The sequence below is a fragment of the Tiliqua scincoides genome, chromosome 10 (genome assembly GCF_035046505.1).
Source record: "Tiliqua scincoides isolate rTilSci1 chromosome 10, rTilSci1.hap2, whole genome shotgun sequence".
Lineage (NCBI taxonomy): Eukaryota > Metazoa > Chordata > Lepidosauria > Squamata > Scincidae > Tiliqua > Tiliqua scincoides.
In genome coordinates, this window is record NC_089830.1 from 21675499 (window position 1) to 21698809 (window position 23311).

The 23311-nt window shown below is 47.5% G+C and overlaps 1 long non-coding RNA gene across 1 annotated transcript; it reads left to right on the plus strand.

Moving 5' to 3' along the window:
* Positions 1–9069: 9069 nt before the first annotated feature.
* On the plus strand, positions 9070–16775 carry LOC136661157 (uncharacterized). Its single transcript, XR_010794922.1, has 7 exons — positions 9070–9131; positions 9694–9717; positions 10564–10587; positions 11365–11385; positions 12232–12288; positions 13027–13049; positions 16645–16775. It is a non-coding gene; the product is annotated as an uncharacterized lncRNA (long non-coding RNA).
* Positions 16776–23311: the final 6536 nt, after the last annotated feature.

Sequence of the window (23311 nt, forward strand, 5' to 3'; positions counted from 1 at the left end):
GTTTGGTTACACCAACTCAAATTCCCTCTTTAAACAGTATGCAGTGTTTATCTTTGAGAAAACTGATACTGTTTTATAAGTGGCCACTGTTTGTTGACATGCTTATCTTCTTCCCCCTGTTCAAAATAAACAGTGATTATGAAAGTGCTTCAAATGACCCATTAGTCTTGAAATGTATGGGAAACAGTGGCTAGGAAAGGCTGCCCCCCAAACTTCCATCTGCTCAGGGAAGAGGGCAACCATAAAATGCTAACATATCCCCTACTATTCTCCCTCCCCTCCCAAAAAAAATGATCCATGTACATTTGATGATGGATCAGTGGTGTCACTAGGGTTTGCTTCATCCAGTGGACCTCCTCTCATGCAGTGGGAGGGGCAATGCCCCAGGCAGTGGCCATGGTGATGCATCATTGCCCTGCCCCCACTTGTTTTTTGGCTATAACTTTTGATAGAATAGAGCTATTTCAACATACTTTGTTCCATTGCATTCCACATGAAATTGTGCTTCAAATGATATGTAACAAGACTGTATTATTCAGGACTATCATGTTGGCAACCTTCAGTCTCGAAAGACTATGGTATCGCGCTCTGAAAAGTGGTTCTGGGACAGCGTCTAGTGTGGCTGAAAAGGCCAATTCGGGAGTGACAGTCCCTTCCACACCGGGAGCAAGTGCAGTCTGTCCCTGGTCTGTCTCTCTGGCTATGGGCCTTCCTTCTTTGCCTCTTTGCCTCAGTCTGTTGGCCAAGCTTCTCTTCAAACTGGGAAAGGCCATGCTGCACAGCTTGCATCCAAGCGGGCCGCTCAGAGGCCAGGGTTTCCCACCTGTTGAGGTCCACTCCTAAGGCCTTCAGATCCCTCTTGCAGATGTCCTTATATCACAGCTGTGGTCTACCTGTAGGGCGCTTTCCTTGCATGAGTTCTCCATAGAGGAGATCCTTTGGGATCCAGCCATCATCCATTCTCACAACATAACCAAGCCAATGCAGGCGTCTCTGTTTCAGCAGTGCATACATACTAGGGATTCCAGCTCATTCCAGGACTGTGTTGTTTGGAACTTTGTCCTGCCAGGTGATGCCAAGGATGCGTCGGAGGCAGCGCATGTGGAAAGTGTTCAGTTTCCTCTCCTGTTGTGAGCGAAGAGTCCATGACTCACTGCAGTACAGAAGTGTACACAGGACGCAAGCTCTGTAGACCTGAATCTTGGTATGTTCCGTCAGCTTCTTGTTGGACCAGACTCTCTTTGTGAGTCTGGAAAATGTGGTAGCTGCTTTACCAATGCGCTTGTTTAGCTCGGTATCGAGAGAAAGAGTGTCCGAGATCCATGAGCTGCTGGAGATCTTTTACAAATTTTGGCCAGTAGTGGTATCACCCCCTGTGATGTCCATCTTGGGGGCGGAGTCAAGGGGTGCTGTGTCTGCTGTACAGTCCAGGCCCGCTCAGTTTCTCCCTGGCCGGCACGAAGAACAGGGAGCCATGAAAAGGGGTTTGTTGACCTTTTTTAATTTGGTCGTGTTTTTCACATTCATCTGAGGAATGTGCTCACAGGAACCCGGGGGCATCCCCCATACATCCCCCATACAGTTTTTAGTTATAGTCCATACCACTCCCCACAAAGGGGGGGTCAATTACCCCACGGATCCCCTCTCCGGTAATCCTCACCAGGAATAGTGCCGGATACGCTGGACTCCCTGCAGGAAGGTTCATGCGCCAGGGCAGTCTCCTTGGAATGAGCAGCGTCGGGATTGTGTCTTCCTCTCCTCGCTCCCCCAGGTAAGTGGAGTCAGTCTTGAGGTGCTCCTGGGGTCCTCCGCTGTTGGGGTTCTCCCAAGGCCCTGGGGAAACTCTCCCATCACTGAGCCATAGTCCCTGGCCTCGGCAGGTCTCAGGCTGCCTCCCGGCTCTCAGAGGCACGGCCTTCCTCCCTTCTTTTGCCGTTCCTAGCTCCTTCCTCCTGGAGCTCAGGAAGATGCCTCCTCCCTCTTTGGCTGCCTCCTCCCCTCTTATCCTCTTGGGCAGCCCTTCTAGCCCCACTTCTTCCTGGCCCCACCCGGGGTCTGAGATCTCCTGAGGTTTCCAGTCCTCTTTCTGTGGGCCCCGCCCTTCCTTTTAAAAGCGGTAGCTGCCCCTGGGCTGCCATGTCTCTGAGGAGGCCCCGGCCCCGCCCAATGAGTGAGTAGGCTGGTTGTAGTGATGACCCAGGAGCCTTACCCTCTCTGGCTGGCTCCTCGTCTTCCCAGGGCATTCCCCTGAGGGTTCCCTGGGGCTTGGCTCCCCCTGCTTCAGCTCGCCCCCCCATTCCTCCTTTATCCCCGCCGTGGATCGCTGCCCAGGGTAAGTCCCTGGGTGACACCCCCCATGCATGTCACCCAGTGCGGCCTGCATGCCCTCAGCAATGCTACTGTGTCTGATCCAGTATGTAGATTGTGACCACATGGAATATGACATGTGACGAACTGCACACCAAAAGCTGGACCAGGACTCCCTGGAAGCCTATGGCAATACATTTCAAAAGCAAGAAGTGAGAGATTGCTGTCCCACACTGCTGCCAATCAGCTGGCTTGGGTGCCCAATCCGACCCAACTTCCCAGTGCTGATGCAGCTGCAGAACAGCTCTGAGGCAAGGGAACAAGCATCACCTTACCTTGAGGAGGCCTCCATGACTGCCCCTCCACACTGCAGGATGCTGTGCATGCCCTGTTGGCAAGGCTGCATCAGCGCTGGAATGCTGGATAGGATTGGGCCCTTGGGGTAGGTGAAGCAAAATTGCAATCTCCTGCTCCGGGGCTCAGCAACAGAGGTGGGACTGTGTCACCGATTCCCAAGGAGAGAAGGAGCACCTGACTGGGGACAGGAAAGAACCTTGGGTGAGATGCTGTGGTCATTAATGCGGCAACAGATTTAGCTGCCGTAATAACCTCTTGCCTGAAGCAAGAGGTTCACCTTGCCTCTTCATAGGGCCGGCCATGGGAATATCATACAGGCACACACACTCTGTCATCAACACACATGTGTACATGTATATATATGTAGGGCAGGAGGTCTGGTCTAGAGGGTAGAACCTCCGTTAGCCCGAAGATAACATCAGAAGGTCGCCAGTTTGAGGACACCGGCAGCTCCCTGAACGGCTGAGAATGGCGAGACCTTGAAGCAGCTGACAAGCCCAGCTGAGTGATTCCACCTGCTCTTGGTGTGAGCAAGAAGTGTCTTGGCTGCCCTCCATGTGAGAGATGGAGCTGCTTGTCAGCCTGCGTGAGAGAACTGGAGACCAGAAGTGAGACCAAACTCGGAAGATCCATTCTGAAATGTTGTTGGTTCTTGAAAGAGAGAACCTCTATGATTGTAAAAATCCCCTTGAGGGATTTAGAAACTCCTGCCTATGTAAACCGCCTTGAATAAAGTCAGAGGAGTAATCCAATGACCAGAAAGGCGGTATATAAATACCTAGTTATTATTATTATCATTATTACACACTCCTCCTCACAAAGAAAGGGCCTTTATTGTCACGTTTTGCTTTTATTTTGTTTTCTTTTGGTCTTTTTTGGCAATACGTGTTCAGCAATGCAGTGAAAAGACCCCCAGCGATGCTCACAGGTGCTTGCTTTGATAGATTTCTGGGGCACCAGGCAAAATTCTCTGCTCTCTGCTGAGTGAAATGGAGCCAAACCAGGAAATGACCAGATAGAAAAAGAATTGAAACTCGGATTATCCGCTTAATCTGCTCCAAATATTTGATCAAGGTGGAGACTGATTGCTCCTGTGTTTGCAATTCCTCGCCCACAGAAGTCAAGAAATATACCTGTCAATTAAACCACGTACAAAACAGGTCTTCCTTTAATCTTTACCTCTGATCCTTTCGTTTACTTGTGCTCCTTGCCCTCTGCTCCTTGCCCTTCTTCTTTAGCCTTGGACTCAAGTTCCCCTAAAAAGCAGGGAAAGCACATCAGCAGATTTAGCCTTTCAATATCTCCTCTTTTGTATCAGGCAAGAGAGGATCATGAACAAGCAACATAGCTCAGGAGAACTATGCGCATAAACAATGCACATGAACAATGCACATGATCAATGCACTATGCAAGGAGCACATGCTCGATAGTCTCAAATGTCAATTTTCTGCATCTCCAGGTAGGGCTATGATAGATCCCAGTCTAAAACCCGTGAAAGCATCTGCTGGGACAATGTTGATAGCATGGAGCTGATGTACCCATTGCCGGAAGCTTCCTGTTTTCCAAAAAAGGCATTGATTTTAACTTACTGAGGCTCAGTGGTCTCTGCCCCAGTAGATGCAAGGGAGGGCACCAGGATGAGGTCTCTTGTTGTCTGGTGTGCTCCCTGGGGCATTTGGTGGGCCGCTGTGAGATACAGGAAGCTGGACTAGATGGGCCTATGGCTTGTTCCAGTGGGGCTGTTCTTATGTTCTTAGATGTAGAACATGGGGAAGAGCAGTGGGCTTCTGTGGTTTCAAGACTGGCACTCAGGGAAACAATGTTTTTTTTTTCCCCTTGCCAAACAGGGAAGGCAGGACCCAGCTGACATGCTAGTCAGTCATGCAGTCATGGAACCTGCTTTTGGCTACCCCCTAAGGAGCCTAATACAACACACTGAGAAGATGACCTGGGACAGCCTTGCTTGCTTCTGTAGGGCCTCTATCCTATGGCATCCAGTACCTGCTCTGACTTGCAGGATGTGGTGCCTCAAAAGATTCAGTCAAAAGCCTTCAGATCCAGAGAACTAGGATTTAGATATTGCTTGACCTCTGGGAGTGGGCCAGTCTGCTTGCAAATTCAACTGCATCCTTTTCTTCAAGGGCCCTCCTTTTTGGCAAGGACTTTTCTTCGTGTCCCAACAAGGCTCCGTGTTTTCACCCACAGAAGTGCCAATTCTTCCCGTCTCCCCTTCCCTTACCAGCCTTGGGATGCTCTTTGGCCTTCTTCCTCACAGTCTCTCTTTTTCCAAAGCTGCAAGATGGACCAGAAGCATGGCCGCTACCTTCAGAAGATGGAGACCATGCAAGGCGAGCTTTCAAGATGGTGAGCATTCTCTCCAAGGTTTCCCACATAGGCCATTCTCAGCCCTGCCTGGAGCTGTTGCTCAGACTGGACTGGAGTTCAGTTGTGTGCCATAAAAATTCAAGTCCCATGTAAGGTGTTGGGGAACCAGCTGCTCTCCTGGGGTTCTACCTGGAGAAATCGCACACTGAAGACACAAGCAGCTTCCACTTTAGAGACAGCTTCTTATCTTTGCTATTAAGAGTAATTGCTTAGTGCACAGGCCAACATATCTGACTCAGGCCAGCTGTTTTGGGGTGCGCACTTACAAAGGTGCACAATATCAGTTGTGCACATATCTATTACATATTCATAAAATAAGCCTAGCCCACCACCACCTTATTTAGTAATTCACCTGTGATATAAAATTAAATGTGAGTAGTGCACTTGTTTTTCCCAAAACCTTGACATGCACAGAAGGCATGTCTTTAACTTTCCATTTCCTCAAAATCATATGATTTCCCCTAAACCATGTCCCCAAAACTTGTTATTGCAATATAAGCACCCCTCAATACATCATTTCTGCCTGATTAACATAAGAAGAGCCCCGCTGGATCAGGTCAAAGGCCCATCTAGTCCAGCTTCCTGTGTCTCACAGTGGCCCACCAATGCTTCAGGGAACACACTAGACAACAGATACAATCTGCATCCTGGTGCCCTCCCCTGCATCTGGCAATCAGGGGCAGCCTGCCTCTACCTTGCACATACCTACCATGGCTTTTAACCTGTGATGAACTTTTCCTCCAGAAACTTGTCCAATCCCCTCTTAAAGGCATCTAGGCAAGATGCTGTTACTACTTCCTGTGGCAAGGAGTTCCACAGACTAATTACACGCTGGGTGAAGAAATATTATCTTTTGTCTGTCCTAACTCTCCCAACACTCAACTTTAGTGGAGACATGACAGACAAAAGAAAAGACTGATAGAGCCTGGTGCAACTTCATTAGCAAGATACATAACGGTTTGCCAAACGGAAAAGGTCAGGCCACGGCACATATCTAAATAAAAACATCTTCTGCTAACAGCTGTGCCTTTTTCCACCTTGTAATAAGCTAGTGGTTACACAGAGGCTATTTGGATATTATGAATCTATAAGGAAGCTAGTGGCCTATTGCATAGGAATACAGGGCAACCCTCATTATCAGCAGGTGTTCTGTTCCCGGACCCCCCACAAATACTGAAATTGGCTGACGTTGGAATCTTCTGGTTTCAGGCCCCTTTAAGTCATCTAAACCTGATTGTGCTCCGGTGGAGTCCAGAGGCGCTTTTGAGACAATAATAATAATAATAATAATAATAATAATAATAATTATTATTATTATTATTATTATTATTATTATACAGGTATTTATATACTGCCTTTCTTGGTCGTCAGATTTCTCTTCAGACTTTAATTCAAGGCAGGCTGTTTAAATCCCTGTAGGGATTTTTACAATTAAAGAAAGGTTCTATCTTTCAAGAATCACACAACATTTCAGATGGAACTTTTGTGGTCTGTTATCTACTTTCTGGCCTCCTCCAACACAGGCTGACAAGCAGCTCCTTCCAAAGAGCAGGTGGAATAACTCAGCTCGGCTTGTCAGCTGCTTCAAGGTCTCGCCATTCATGGTGCCGGTGGCCTCGAACCGGCGACCTTCGGATGTTATCTTCAGGCAGATGGAGGCTCAACCCTCTAGACCAGACCTCCTGCCCTCCTTCAGAGGGCCATTTGGTTTTCAGTTGAAAACCAGAAGTTATGGTTTTTGGCCCTCAGATGGGCCTTTGAATCTGAACAGAGGCAGCAGGTGGCCCACCCCATGGATTCAGAACCAGCAGGCATTGAAATTCATGGATACTGAACCCACGGATACAGAAAGTCACCTGTATACCCATTTCAGGGTCATCTCAGGGCACTCTGATTTCTCCAACAAAGGGTGTCCTCCATAAGCTTCCAAAAAACCCCAGGACTGCTCAACACACAGTACGAAAACCGCCAGGCTCCCATTACACCTCCATATTTGTTTCCCTGAATTGTTCTCAGGTCTGTCCACAAACATTTGGTTACGCCAGTTCAAATTCTCAATTCAAGCCTCCAGCGCGTGATGTTTCTCTTTGGTGGAACTGATATCGCTTGATCAAACTGCCCAGTTTGTTTGCTTCTCCCCGTTCCAATTAAACAGAATGTGCCACAAGTCTATCAGGGGCATGTACGTTTATGGGAAATGGACCTCCTGAAAGGTAAAAAGAATGGGAAATTAAGCATTCCTAATGAGGAATAGGAAATACATCACTGTGCCTGACATACCAGTCCGTGAACTTAAGCAGAAGAAATCCCTGCAAAACAAATACAGGGACATGTAGAAAAATAAATTAGCATGGGGTCAGAAAAATAATGCACCAGGAAAAATGAAGAGGGTGGGGACCCTTTGTCGTGGGAAACAAGGATTTGGTAAAGTCTGAGTCACTGGGCTTGGCCCAAAGAGTCTGGCACCACCCAGAAAGCACCCAACATAAATACAGCCACCTGCCTTGCCATCTTTTCTAAACACAACCTGAGACAGAAAAAAGAGGAAAGAAGCTACTCCAAGATGAAGGCCCAGCTTCTCGCTGTGGTCCTCGTTGTCTGCCTGATCTCCTGGCAGGGTGCCAAAGCTGCTCCAAGGGTAAGGAAGACCCTGACTCACCGCATGTTGGGAAGGGGTGGCCCAGGAGGCACCCAAGAAAGAGTCCGTGGGCTGAGAAGTGTTAATGAAAACTAAAAGTTGAGAGCCAGGATGGTGTAGTGCGGTGGTTCCCAAACTAGTGGGTCGTGACCCACCAGGGGAACCAGAAGCAGGGCATTTCCTGCAGGGCATTTCTGGTTTTCCAGCAAAAACAGAAGTGGCTGCTGATCAGAGATAAGGATTGTTTACAGAAGCCTGGGAGGACATCAGAGGTGGCTGCAAGCCTCCAGGACCCTGTAGGAGGCCAGTTCTGCCCCCAAGGTAACAAATAAGCCCCCTGGCAATGGCAACACTGTGAATGCTGTGGCACCATTGCTGCCCTCCTCTCTGCCTCCCTCCCCACCCACTCAAATATTTTGCTGGATCTTTGGGAACCAGTAGTGTAGTGATTCAGGAGTTGGACTTAGACCTGGAAGAGCCAGGTTCAAATTCCCACGCAGCCACAACAAAGCTTCCTGGGTGACCTGGGGCCAGTCACTGTCTCTCAGCCTCACATAGCTCAAAGGGTTGTTGTGATGACAAAAGGAGGGACCTGTACACCACCCTGAACTCCTTCAAGGAAGGGTAGAATAATTTTTTTTTAAAAAGTAATACAATAAATAAAATTGTCTGCAGACATTCTGAAACTATAGGGAGTCTGCATTTTTTCATAACAACTGGGAATTTGTTGCTAAGACCCACAGCTGATGCTGACCCATTCTGTAGTTTACAGCAATCGTCCTCACAAACATCTGGTGATCCAGCCTCCCAAATCATGGCAAGGCTCTCTATTCAGGAAAGTGTTCAGCAATTCAGACCAGTGCTCTAACCATGATGGGCAGGCCAAAGAGTATGTTTGAGGCGCGTGGCTTTACCGGCGTTCTTTAGATGCTGCAAAACCATGGAGGCTCCCCAGTTGTGTGATGCCTGAAGACAGGTCAGATTTGACACACATCTGAGATCTGGAACTCATTTCAGGTCCCCAGTGAGCTTGGAACATTCCCCAGTTTACTTCTTTCATGGGACCAACTTGAGGTTGATTGAGGGTTTGAAAGGGTGAGACTGCACCTGTTGAAACTCTGCCTGCAGGCAGCTGTGGAAGGCACAGGAGCCATTCCAAGGATCACCAATGACATTCCCACTCCATACCCTGAATTTTTTTATCCACTTCCCTAGCTCTTGCCTAGATTGCTCATGGTTAGTGTCCTATCTACATTGGTTTCCCCATCCAGGTTCTTCTCTGGGGTACAGTCCAGTCCCTGACCCAGCGACTGCAACTTATATCCTCTGAAACAGATTAAGCACTAATGTCATCCCCCTAAATGATGCTCTCTTCCCTTCTTTCTAGAATGTTGGCAGCTTCAGTGGCAACAATGCAGGATCCGGCAGCTTCAATGACAATGGAGTAAGTACCTGCTCCGTGTTTGGCGATAGATGGTTCGCTGATCAGTTTTGTCTCTCCCACAGATTGGGTTGTTGTCTTTTTCTTCTTCCTCCTAGACCAGTTGTTTCCAAACTTACCCTGCAGCCTCTTCTTCTTGGCTCAGCCAGGCACTGCCATCTTGAGTCTTGCAAAGTCTCATGAAATCCATGAAAGTGACACCCAAATCTCATAAGATTTGGGTGCTGCCATCTTGGATCTTGTGAGATTTTGCAAGAGCCAACATGGTGGCACCCAGGGGAATGGGAAAAGAGGTCACCAGGGGCATCCCACAGCACCCCTTTTGAGAGTACCATGATACATAGTTTGGGAACTATAGTCCTGGTTTAGATGTAAAAGTCCACATTCCTTCCCCTCCTCCTTAAGTCTCTATTCATGCTAGTTCTAGTGTAGCACATGATCCCAACTTTGGATAATGGATAGGATGAGGGCAGCTTTATAGTGCATGACATGGGATTTTTTAAATGGGAGAGGAATTTGGGGAATCTCTTAATCCATGCTTCTTTTCTACTTCTTTTCTTTCCAGAACACTTATGGAGGGTACAGAGGGGTAAGTATTGACAAGCGCAACATAACCCATACATTTCGTCATTAAATGGTTGTTATGTGATTTATGGAAGAGGTGCATGATGGGAAGGAATTCAAAGGAGTTAAGATGGGTGGCACTATCAAGGTGATCAAGAAAGATGTTCTGGGCAGAGGGGGCAACAACTGAGAAAGGGCAACGTTGTTTTGAGATCCTCATAGCCCACTTCTACCTAAATTCCCATGCAGTGATGCTACCACTGTATCCCGCAGGGGATTTTTGGCTGCTGGATGTCTCCTTGAGGTAAGGGGGCATTTTTCCCCTTGCCCTGGGGTAAGCCCCAGCAAACCACTATGGGTCAACTGAGACCTGTACCAGCTCAATAGCTGGTGCAAGTCCATGCTGACCCAAAAAGGCAGATAAGGCCCAGGACGAAAGGATTTGGGATTTGGGCAAGAAGGCCCAGGATTTGGTGTGCACTGCCACCGATCCAGCCCCCCTCCCGGGTTTGATCCATTCTCCTCCCTACCACCATCACAACCCCATTCTGCCCACCCCACCCCATTCAACCCCCATCCTGCCTTCCTCCACCCGTCCTCACAGGACTACCTACTCTGATGGGTCTCTGTGGGTCTGCCAGCACATGGGAGGTTGCTCCAACCTCCCCTGCCCCTGCTGGCGGGCCTGCAGGGAGAGGATAAGACTGTACCATCACTGATTCTTGTTATCAGTTGTCTTCCCCATCTGCATAAATGGGATGGATACAGAGAAAAACGTTTTTGCTATGGGAGCTATAATTGGTGGGATTTTTTGTTTAAATCAGGAAGGTATATTTGAGGGGCATTCTGAACTGTTATTTCTTTATTGCAGCGGTACCCCTGGTATGGCAAAAGAGTAAGTATCAGCAAACATCCATCAAGTCTAGCATGCCATTAAAATACTTCTTATTAGAAGTCCCTGCATCCTGTAGCCATACCCTTGCACCTGGCATTCCGAGGTAGACTACTTCTAAAACCAAAGCGGTTGGCAACCTTCAGTCTCGAAAGCCTATGGCATAAGCCAACAGCACCTGGCATTCCCAAGCGGTCTCCCATCCAAGTACTAACCAGGCCTGACCCTGCTTAGCTTCCGAGATCAGACAAGATCAGGCATCTAAAACCAGGAGGGTCTAAAACCATGGCTTGTAGCCTGTGATGAACTTTTTGTCTAGAAATCTGTCCAATCCCAATCCAATTGTAAAGGAATCTAGACCAGGTGCCATCGACACATCCTGTGACAAGGAGTTTCACAGATTAATTTCGTGCTGGATAAAGAAAAAATATTTCTTCAGAGTGGGAGGAGCAGAGAATGGCACATCATCTGGCAAGGGCGGGCATCTTTGGCATGCCACCTCAGGCATCAGAAAGTCTTGGGCTGGCCCAGTTACCCAAGTTGCTGGTTTGGAGCCCGTGTGGGAGTCGGTGGTTGCCATTGAGTAGGAAAGAGCCTTTCTGAGACCATTAGTGTCGTATGGATTTGTGGATGGAGGTGTGAACTGGTCACGTCATACAGTTCAATAGTTTTGTTGTGGGATAAGGTTTTGCTTCTTTTTAATCTTGGAGGTCTGTGCTGAACTGATAGAGGGGTGAGTATTTGGAGGGGATACTTAACCCCTACTTTCTTTTCTTTCAGCCCTATTATGGTGATCAAGGCGTAAGTATCAACAAATATTCAGAATTCATCTAGCCCAGCCATGCATGAAAAGAAGCTTTGAGGATGTGTGGATTTGTTGATCCAGTTGGTGGTGGCACACCATCTTGATCAAGAGCTCCTGGGGGGACCCTATCAGGTTACTTTGCCCAACCCCTCAAATCTTGCCTTACCTGGGATTCTCATCTAGGTGGCTCCCATCAATCAATCTGTCCTGCATGGAATCTCCTATATTGCAGGGGTGGTCAAACTTTCTTAACATGAGAGCCACATGCAATAAACTTTAGGTGTCTGAGAGCCATAGGGGAGATGTTTGAGAGAAGCAATATTTTAAGAAGCATTTCTTAAATAAATTTACTCATCATTAACAATGAACGTATGTTTTAAACCAGTGGACTCTCATTTTCTATCCAATAAATCATTATAAAGCTTGAATATTTTTAATTTAGCTTTTATATTAATTGTGATGCAAAAAGGAGCTCAGCCAATATATTTCAGCAAGCCAAACATTATATGACAAAGAACTGCTGGTGGTTCGTGAGCCGTGGTTTGGCCCACCCGTACTGTTTTGGATGCCAGATTCAGCACAGGATCGGGCTTCCTTTCTGGACACCCACAACATCATTTATATAGTTACTCTCTATATGAACATATATGGTTCAAGCATCTGCTGCTTCCTCCTCCTGGCAGTGTCCTGAAGTGCACTGAAATCACAATTGCCTTGAATATCGCAACCCACAAGTGCACAACTCTCTTCGACACCTGATCTTCCAAGAAAATACCCTTGATACATCCTGCAACTCAGGGAGCCCGATGACACTCACACATCTTCTTCTGCACTCTTTCTAGAATCAGGGAAGCTTCTCAGACAACAAGGTTGGCGACAATGGCTTCAACAACAATGGCGTAAGTACCAGGTGGTTGCAAATTGTTGTGCCTCACTCACTCCAATTCATCCAGCTGCTCCATCCCATTCATTCCCCAGCTCAGCAGCTCATCCTTTCCATCAGCCTGGCAACTTGCGATGAGCCCAGGCGCCTGGTCAGATAGTATTCAAAGGTCTCCCCGATGTATAAATATTTCTGAGGAGGCAAAGCAGGGCTGGCCCATTCATGAGGCCAACTGAACCTGTTGCCTCAGGCAGAAAATTAATGGGGGTGTCCATCTCTGTCCATCTGCTTGCCTCCACTGCACCTCCTTCTCCTTCCACTCCCTGGATTGGAAAAGAAAGATGGGGCAGAAAAGAAGGGGAGGATTGTACTGAGTTAGAACATTGGAGAGTGGGGGGAGCTGAGGTTGGCATATCATCAGGTAAGGCAAGCAGAATTTTGCAGGCTGCTTCAAGCTCCTGGGGGTCTTGGGTGGGCCCTGCCTGGTAAGCATCCCATCAGCTTACTGGGTGGTGGTGGTGACTAGTGGCTGCAACACTCTCACCGCAAACCTTGCCGGAGGTGCGGCAAGGTGTGCCTGCCGTGGGTGTGGAATCTTTGTGGTCAGTATCCCCTGACCCATGTCTGACAAGCTCTCACTCATGGTGCTTCAGACAGGTAAATTGGAAAAGGTTATAAATTGAATATAGGAAGGGTTAATGATGATGACGATGATATAAAGGTATGCTTGACTACTTTCTTTTATTTTTTGCAGAACCAATATTGAAAAATAGACAAGTACGTCATCCACCAAGAAAGAAGACCCCTCTGTTCTGACACTGCATTAAAAGGGTTCTCAGTATTTCCTCCCTGTGTTCAGCAGCTCAGCAGGATACCCATTTAGTTGGAGTGGCTGCTGGTTGTGATTCACTGTGTTTGACCCATGTGCATTTGAGACCCCTCTGGTCTACTCCATAGAGATCAACCCTTCTGTGATTGCTTCTTTTTTCCCTCCTCCCTGGGATTTAAACTCGAGCCTGTTTTTCTGTGCCAGAACTCATGGTAATGACGGGCACGGCCTGGAAGAATGTGCAGAGTGCCCATCAAGTGATTGATGCTTAATGTATAAGGCCAGCAGAATTCTGGGTATGTGCAAACAGAGCAAGGGATGTGCAGAGGCGACTTTCAATACTTAATATAATGTCATGACCTGATTCCGGGGTGTTTCCAAAAAAATAAAAGTGCATTCATTTGCATGTGACAAGCCATCACCTTCCTTTCCTACTTGTGGTTCGGTGTAGCAAATGTTCTGCACATGGGAACACAGCACTGCATGCAGCATTAGTATGACATGGGCCCAGAAATTTGAGAGCTGCAACATGTGCCAAGAAAATGGAAAGTTAAAGCCAGGCATGAAATCTATGGTTGTTTTAACTCTCCTCTCAAATCCTGTGTGTGTGTGTGTGGAATGCGGAGAATCAGTGGGATACCGCAATCCCGGGCTATAAACTCTACAGGAGGGACAGGCAGGGGCGTGTTGGAGGTGGGGTGGCCCTTTATGTTAAGGAAGGGATAGAATCCAGCAAAGTAGAGATTGAAGGTGGGTCCGACTCCACCGTAGAATCTCTGTGGGTTAAATTACCAGGCTTGAGCAGCGATGTAATACTGGGGGTGTGCTATCGTCCTCCAGACCAGAAATCTGATGGGGACCTTGAAATGAGGAAACAGATCAGGGAGGTGACAAGGAAGGACAGGGTTGTAATCATGGGGGACTTCAATTATCCTCATATTGACTGGGTCAATTTGTGTTCTGGTCACGATAAGGAAACCGGATTTCTTGACGTGCTAAATGACTGTGGCTTAGATCAGCTAGTCACGGAGCCCACCAGAGGACAGGTGACTCTGGATTTAATTTTGTGCGGTACGCAGGACCTGGTTAGAGATGTAAACGTTACTGAGCCATTGGGGAACAGTGATCATGCTGCGATCCGTTTTGACGTGCACGTTGGGGGAAGAATACTAGGCAAATCTCTAACAAAAACCCTTGACTTCCGACGGGCGGACTTCCCTCAAATGAGGAGGCTGGTTAGAAGGAGGTTGAAAGGGAGGGTAAAAAGAGTCCAGTCTCTCCAGAGTGCATGGAGGCTGCTTAAAACAACAGTAATAGAGGCCCAGCAGAGGTGTATACCGCAAAGAAAGAAGGGTTCCACTAAATCCAGGAGAGTGCCCGCATGGCTAACCAGCCAAGTTAGAGAGGCTGTGAAGGGCAAGGAAGCTTCCTTCCGTAAATGGAAGTCTTGCCCTAATGAAGAGAATAAAAAGGAACATAAACTGTGGCAAAAGAAATGTAAGAAGGTGATAGGGGAGGCCAAGCGAGACTATGAGGAACGCATGGCCAGCAACATTAAGGGGAATAATAAAAGCTTCTTCAAATATGTTAGAAGCAGGAAACCCGCCAGAGAAGCGGTTGGCCCTCTGGATGGTGAGGGAGGGAAAGGGGAGATAAAAGGAGACTTAGAGATGGCAGAGAAATTAAATGAGTTCTTTGCATCTGTCTTCACGGCAGAAGACCTCGGGCAGATACCGCTGCCCGAACGGCCCCTCCTAACCGAGGAGTTAAGTCAGATAGAGGTTAAAAGAGAAGATGTTTCAGACCTCATTGATAAATTAAAGATCAATAAGTCACCGGGCCCTGATGGCATACACCCAAGGGTTATTAAGGAATTGAAGAATGAAGTTGCAGATCTCTTGACTAAGGTATGCAACTTGTCCCTCAAAACGGCCACGGTGCCAGAAGATTGGAGGATAGCAAATGTCACGCCTATTTTTAAAAAGGGAAAGAGGGGGGACCCGGGAAACTATAGGCCGGTCAGCCTAACATCCATACCGGGTAAGATGGTGGAATGCCTCATCAAAGATAGGATCTCAAAACACATAGACGAACAGGCCTTGCTGAGGGAGAGTCAGCATGGCTTCTGTAAGGGTAAGTCTTGCCTCACAAACCTTATAGAATTCTTTGAAAAGGTCAACAGGCATGTGGATGCAGGAGAACCCGTGGACATTATATATCTGGACTTTCAGAAGGCGTTTGACATGGTCCCTCACCAAAGGCTACTGAAAAAACTCCACAGTCAGGGAATTAGAGGACAGGTCCTCTCGTGGATTGAGAACTGGTTGGAGGCCAGGAAGCAGAGAGTGGGTGTCAATGGGCAATTTTCACAGTGGAGAGAGGTGAAAAGCGGTGTGCCCCAAGGATCTGTCCTGGGACCGGTGCTTTTCAACCTCTTCATAAATGACCTGGAGACAGGGTTGAGCAGTGAAGTGGCTAAGTTTGCAGATGACACCAAACTTTTCCGAGTGGTAAAGATCAGAAGTGATTGTGAGGAGCTCCAGAAGGATCTCTCCAGACTGGCAGAATGGGCAGCAAAATGGCAGATGCGCTTCAATGTCAGTAAGTGTAAAGTCATGCACATTGGGGCAAAAAATCAAAACTTTAGATATAGGCTGATGGGTTCTGAGCTGTCTGTGACAGATCAGGAGAGAGATCTTGGGGTGGTGGTGGACAGGTCGATGAAAGTGTCGACCCAATGTGCGGCAGCAGTGAAGAAGGCCAATTCTATGCTTGGGATCATTAGGAAGGGTATTGAGAACAAAACGGTTAGTATTATAATGCCGTTGTACAAATCTATGGTAAGGCCACACCTGGAGTATTGTGTCCAGTTCTGGTCGCCGCATCTCAAAAAAGACATAGTGGAAATGGAAAAGGTGCAAAAGAGAGCGACTAAGATGATTACGGGGCTGGGGCACCTTCCTTATGAAGAAAGGCTACGGCGTTTGGGCCTCTTCAGCCTAGAAAAGAGACGCTTGAGGGGGGACATGATTGAGACATACAAAATTATGCAGGGGATGGACAGAGTGGATAGGGAGACGCTCTTTACACTCTCACATAATACCAGAACCAGGGGACATCCACTAAAATTGAGTGTTGGGCGGGTTAGGACAGACAAAAGAAAATATTTCTTTACTCAGCGCGTGGTCGGTCTGTGGAACTCCTTGCCACAGGATGTGGTGCTGGCGTCTAGCCTAGACGCCTTTAAAAGGGGATTGGACGAGTTTCTGGAGGAAAAATCCATTATGGGGTACAAGCCATGATGTGTATGCGCAACCTCCTGATTTTAGGAATGGGTTAAGTCAGAATGCCAGATGTAGGGGAGAGCACCAGGATGAGGTCTCTTGTTATCTGGTGTGCTCCCTGGGGCATTTGGTGGGCCGCTGTGAGATACAGGAAGCTGGACTAGATGGGCCTATGGCCTGATCCAGTGGGGCTGTTCTTATGTTCTTATGTTCTTATGTTCTTATGAATTCTAACCTATTTTTTTCTTCTTCTTTTCAGTGTCAAACAACCACAGATCTACCACAACCAGATGCCTTCTAGCCTCCCAATCACCGCCCCCCCATCATTCCTTCCTTCCTGAATAATTTCTTTAGCAGTTGAGCCTTTCACTGCAAATGGTTTTCCTCAAACCCCCCCCCCTTTTGAAAATAAAGAAAACTGACTTCTTGCTTATGTCTCTGTCATTTTCTGGCTTAATTCCTCCGAAAAGAGGCTCAAACATTGCAAGACCATTCAGGATGAGAGGAACATGTGTCACCAATGGGCAGGCACCCCAATGCATTCTTTTTGAGGACTAGCAACTTGTACAGTCTCATTTGCAAGGCCGTACGAGAGGCAGTCCTTATAAACACAAAGAGACCAGGAGGCTTCTTCAATTGCTTTAGTACAGTATTTTATTGTTACAAAGCTTCCCCAAGCCCAGCAGGTTCTTTCAGAGGAAAATCAAAAGCATTCACTAAGACCTGATCATCACCGCCTACATGATACTGTTGGATTATTTCAGTGTGATCCTTGGCCCCCAAACGGAGGCAAGCAGCTAGTTCTTGCTTCAGATATCAGAGTGAATGCTGGGAAAAGAAGGACAAATTGGGATGGATGAAGCTATGCAGAATATAAACATCAGAATATGCAAATATCAAATGTGCAAATGTAACAATATCAAATATTGAATATGGAATATGCAAATGTCACAAATGTCTTGATACTCAGTGGGGCATCCCAGATCAAATTGTGTACAATGCCTTAAAACAGGGGTCTCCAAACCCCAGCCCGGGGGCCAGATGTAGCCATGGTGAGCCTCTATCCAGTCCACCGCCAGCCTCTTGTCTCCTGAAAGCCTCTGGCCCACTCAACTGAACATGACCAGAGCTGTGCTCTAGTTGCAACTGGAGGGTGTTCCGAGGTCCAGAGAGGTAGAATGAATGAACCCATTCATTCATTTATTCACTCATTTAAGTTCCAATTAATTTATTTTATATTTAAATTTTTTTCCGGCCCTCAACACCACACCCAATATTTGATGCGGTCCTCTAGCCAAAATGTTTGGGGACCCCTGCCTTAAAACACAGAGATACTCCAGAGGAATCTTGACCATCACTTCAATGTGATTGCAAGAATTAGCACAGTGTTTCGCGACCAGCGATGGGGTGCCACTGGTGATGTGTCCTGGTGTCTCAGATGACAGATGCCACCACTGCCGTGAATGGACTGCACAACCCTGCTCTGATTGAACTGAGCCAGTCAAAAGGGCAAATGAGTACAGAGTGCCAGTGGTGAGGTGTGACTGTGAAGTAGCCTAGCCCTTTCAAATAAAGGTGAGCTGGGCAACTAGGTCGCAGAGAGCTTAGGATGGAGCTGAAGAAGCTGTCTGAGATCAGAAAGTGTAAGATCCCAGGAAATTTTGGGGGCCTCTCCTTTGGCTCCTGGGTCCCCTTTTTGACCCTGGGCATGGGTACAATTTACTCCTGCACCCCCCCCCCCCATGGATCCTGCGTCTCTGTACTGCAGGGAACAGTGGGACAAACAAACATGCCATCAGCTGGACATCCCTGCAAGAGTGTGGGTATGTGGTGTATAAATCAGTGGTTCACAAAATAGTCAAGATTCCTTGACCTCGAATGTTCCAGCTTCCGCTTTCTTCAGTAGGATACAGTTTTGACCAAAATACAAGCCAAGGTGGCAAAAGTCTGAAAAAATGTGAGGGCTATGATATTTGCACCTGGCAGCAGTTCTGTAGGATTTTAGAAATAAATCTTTTGCCTTCCTGGTTCTAACTGGAGAGGCGAGGGATGAACCTGGGACCTCACAGATGGAAGGTATGGGTTCTACCTGAGCTACTGCCCATCCATCTCCCATTCTCCTGGCTTTCTTACTAGTGTCATTCTCATGAGAACATCCTGGGCATTGTAACTTAGTGCAAGAAACTCAAAAAGGTTTGGATCTACGGTACAGATTGGAGGTTAAAGGTAGAATGCAGGTCCCGAAAGTACTTTCCGGTACTGCCTGGTACTTTAAGAAACTTGAGAACTCACCAGTTGTCTGGTCCTTGGGGCTTATTCCACACTCTTCTGCCAGAGAAAACACAGGAGCATATTGGTTATTTTGAACCTGGCCCTTGGTCAGTAAACTTGAAACAGGTACAGGTCTGATTCATCGTTCCTGGATAGGTCTGAGACTTCTGACATAGACCTCCCAGGACCTGGTGCAACACACCAAATATCGTCCCTTCTCCCCGGCAGTGAGTAGGATTCGAAAAGGGAGCATGGAGTAGGGGAGGAAGAGCGGAGGATGCACATCTCCCCTTTCCTCCACACTTCCTGCTCTGCTCCGTTCCTCCTCTTTCGGAATCCAGGGAGCAGGAGGAGCAGCGGCAGTGGAGATGGGGGGTGAGTGGGGGCAGGAGGTGCTCACAAAGCCTCCCCCTGAGATGATACCCTCAGTTGACCTTTGTGGATGAGTTTGCTCCATGGTTGCCCCCAGGGGTGATTCTTGGGAATAATTCCTTACCCCTTTTCCTTTTCCTCCTTTGCCTTTTCCCTTTCCTTTAGCTTTTCCTTTTCCTTTTCCTTTTTTTTGCCCAACAACTTCTTCAACAGCGCCACCTAATTCATCCTCCTAGAAAGTAAAGAGTGGTTGGTTATCTTGCGATCTTCTGAATCAGAGAGTGGGGTCCAAAACCGGGGACAGATTCAGTGTTTGTGTTGGGGGGTAGGTATGAGCACTACCTTAACTCCAGAGCTGGACTCCTGGTTGAACTTTGACCTTTGTGGCCAAGGTTTACTGGGAGGGTAGACTTGGGCTCTCTCCCGGACTAGGAGCCCAGATCTGCCTGCCAGGTAGATGCGGGTTCCTGGTCATGCTTGGGCTACTCCCCATCCTGGCGGGCAGGATGTTGGCAGCACACTTTGGGGGGCACACACCCATGGACCCACACACCCACTTTGGGGGGATCCACCCTTGGATCTACCCCTATCCACAAGTCAGCTATAGTATCCGAATGAGAGGGTTACCTGCCCTTCCTTGATTGTCCCTTCAGTTCTCACAGACCAGCAGGGATATGCACTCAGGGGAGGCAGGGGAGGCAGAGCCTCACCTGTCATACACCAAGGAAAAGAGCCACAGCCTCCCAGGTGATGGTACATGTGCTCTACCCAGTTTCTATAGGGTTGCACAATCACAGGAGAGGCTGAGCTCATGCTGCGGCAAGCACAGGCTTGTTACTATACAGGGAGAGACTAGAGGTGGTGGTAGAGAGAGCTCAGCCTCCCTTGTGACTGCATATGCACTATGGCTTCTGCATAGCCCCCAGAATGCCTTGCAATGCTACACAACACCTTACTGCTGACTGCCACTCCTGCCTGGGTTCAGAGCCGGATGTTGAAGCAGTGAGCAGCGAAGGATGGACAGTGGCAAAGGACAGAAGCAATGGTTTTGAACTGCAAGAGTGGGGAGTACCTAAATTGTTTTTCTTCCATCTGCTTTTTGGTTTAGTAGTCATTCTTTGAGGGTCAGGAAGTCACTATGGTAGCCACTAGGTTTGGGGAAGCTGTTATCAAAAGGATTAGATGCACACCATTTTGAAGGGGTGCCATGTAGACTGACATTTCTTGAGGGGTTGCTGAATATCACTGGTTACAGCTAATTATACTCACAAGAGCTCGTTTCTTCACCACTACAGGCACACCCTATGGGAGTAAGAATAACACAGAAATTACAGGAGTCAGTGTTTCCTTCCCCAAATCCCACAATTTGGGAGAGCTTCTCATGCAGTCTGTGCTCAGTCAGTGGAGCTGATCAAAAATCCCATTATCAGAAATCTCAATGATGGACAATGCCATCCAGGCCCAGCTGTGGACAGTATTCCTCTGCTCCACCGCGAATGCTCTGCCCAGGTTTCTCCTTAGTCCTCCCCACTCTTCAAATCACTTACCTGTACTTTGCCAGGTACATTAGGGGCCATACTGCATGTTATAAAAGATGTCAAGTTTACCCATACATACTTTTTTTTTCCTAAGCTGAATTCCAAATTGAAACTACATGCCATGGTGTAGATAGGGGAAAGAGGATGATCTAAGATGTTGCTAGTTTCAGGATACAGATCACAGAATCATAGAGTTGGAAGGATCCCCTTAAGGTCATCTAGTCCAACCCCCTGCCTGTGTAGGAAATCCATCTAGAGCATCTTTGCTCCTACTGTTGGCCTCCGTGGGAGCTTTCCTCTTTGGTGCAACAGCACTGAATGGGGGCGGTGATCCAAATCAGGGTCACAACATAGGAAAAGGGTTAAAACTCCCCCCTCTTTATGCCACAATCATGAGGGCAAGAAGCCTTTTTCTTGCTGTTAGTGAGAATGCCAGTTTCAAGTATTTCAGGGTCTCAGAGATCCCAGAACTGTAACATGATATCACCATGGCATTTTCCAGGTCAGGAAACGCTGTACCTGATGAACTCCTACCTCTCAAGTTGTTCTTCCAAATGAAATCACATGGCTTAGGACCCAATGATAAAGAAGGAAGGAAGTGGCTATCATATTTACTAGTAAGAAGGAAGCACCAATAGTAAAAAAAAAAAAAAAAAAAAAAGTCACAGGCTCCTAGACACAGTTCCAGAATGCCTGAAACCATTTATTTTTATTAGTACTTACGGGTGACAAGAGTTCCCCATCCTGCAAGACAAAAAATAAACAAACAAACAAAAAAAAAACACATTTGTGTCACTTGGTTTCAGGCAACAAAGCTCAAAACCACTTCCAGGTATTTGTCACTTTCTATCTTTGAAAACCACTCAAATGCCATTGAGAATTTGTCGCTATCCAATGAGCATCAGAGGAAGAGAGGAGCACTTTGTGTTCTATCCTTCAACCACATGGTGGCGCCTCAATCATCCCTTTATCCTGATTGCAAATGTGGATGGCGGGAGGAAGAGGAGATAATTGCAAATGATGAAAATTCTCCATTAATCTTTGGGGGTGCTGATGGAGAGGTTGGAGCACCACTGTGTGGCCATGAGTAGGAAGGGAAATGGCAGTCTGCTAACCACCTGGTGGCTAACAGGCAGAACTGCAGACAGTTCCGTTGGAAAAGATGAGAGGTGACACTGGAAAACATCGTCAATGACAGGTAGGTGTCTACATAGTTTTTGCCCATGTCATGACACTAGAATTTCACCCAGTTTCCTCCCACTCAAGCAGGTCTTCCTTGGACATTTCTGGGTCTCTAGGAAGTGAATCTGGAAATTTCTGCATTCCAAGCAAGTGTCATCATCGTCGTCGTCCCCCCATGGAACTACACCCTTTCCCTTACAATATTGCAGCAGCATCACTTAGAAAGCCCTGCCCCAGTACCGATCACTTGAATTTGTTTTGGAAGTTGGCCAGGGAGCAGGGCTTGACAGGCTAGTTGCAAGATTGTAGGACAATGGGCAGAGGTCAGAGTTCCACACCAAGATTTAAGGTGAACTCCAGCACTGTAGGTCAGGTTTGGAATTGAACAAGTAACTGGTACAGTTGGAGATGACCAGGTCATCCAGAATCCATGTGGTCACATTGTGTGCCGATGGATGTTTCTGAAATGGAAGGGGGGCTCTGCACTGAGTGCTCTGGAAGAAGGGACCCATGACTCACCGTCCTCTCTTTTAATCACGATGTGGCTAATAAACTTCTGCTTAGCGCATTGGTTGCCTTGGTAGCAATTTAATTATTTTACTGTTAACCACTAAGTGGCACTCACCAAAGTGTCTGGGTCTGTGACCTACATTCACTGGAGTCATTGGTGTTTGTGCCACCCAGTACAGGAGGCCAGCGCATCATCCCCCTCCCCCCTTGATGCACCTCCTCCCATGCAGAGGGGGACCAATGCTCTGGGTTGTGGCTGTGATGGTGCACCATTGCCCATCCCCCCCACCTCCCATTGGTTTTTTTGGCTATAACTTTTGAGAGAATAGAGATATTTCAACGCGGTTTGTTTCATTGCGCTCAGCATGAAATCACACATCGATTGAGATTAAACATAATGGTATTATTCTAAAATACCGAGATTTTAAAAATGTTGGCCAGTAGAGGTGTCACCTCCTCTGTGTGAGTCACCCAGTGCAGCCTGCACCCCCACAATGATGCCACTGCCTACATTCACAGTGTGTCATGGAGAGGAACGAGAAGCTCAGGTATGGCACACACGGTCTGCTTCCTGAATGTGAGAACAGAATCCTGAACTTAAGGATCATCTTAGTGCACTTGAGGTGGAAAGCTCAAGATGGTTACAACTACTTATTTTCAGAGCAGGAGGAGGTACCACATCAGGAACAGGTTCCTGTGACAAATCAAGCATTAATTGTAAAAAATCAAGCATGAATTACGAGGTTCTACTTTTCCATATCCAGCCACAAAACCAAGGAAGACTTGAACTGCAACTTGCAATGAGACCAAAAGTTCTGAATCCCCTTCGAGTTTCATTGTCAGGGATCTTTATTACAGAGACAATAAGATCCACATCCAGGAATAGGGAAGGGTAAACACCATTTCCAAGGGATGCCCTGCCCAGTGAGATTTCTCAAGGGGTTGCTGAACAGCACAGGTTACAGTCAATTATACTCACAACGGATCGTTTCTTCACCGCAACAGGCACGCCCTATGGAAGTAAAAATAACACAGGAATTACAGCAATCAATG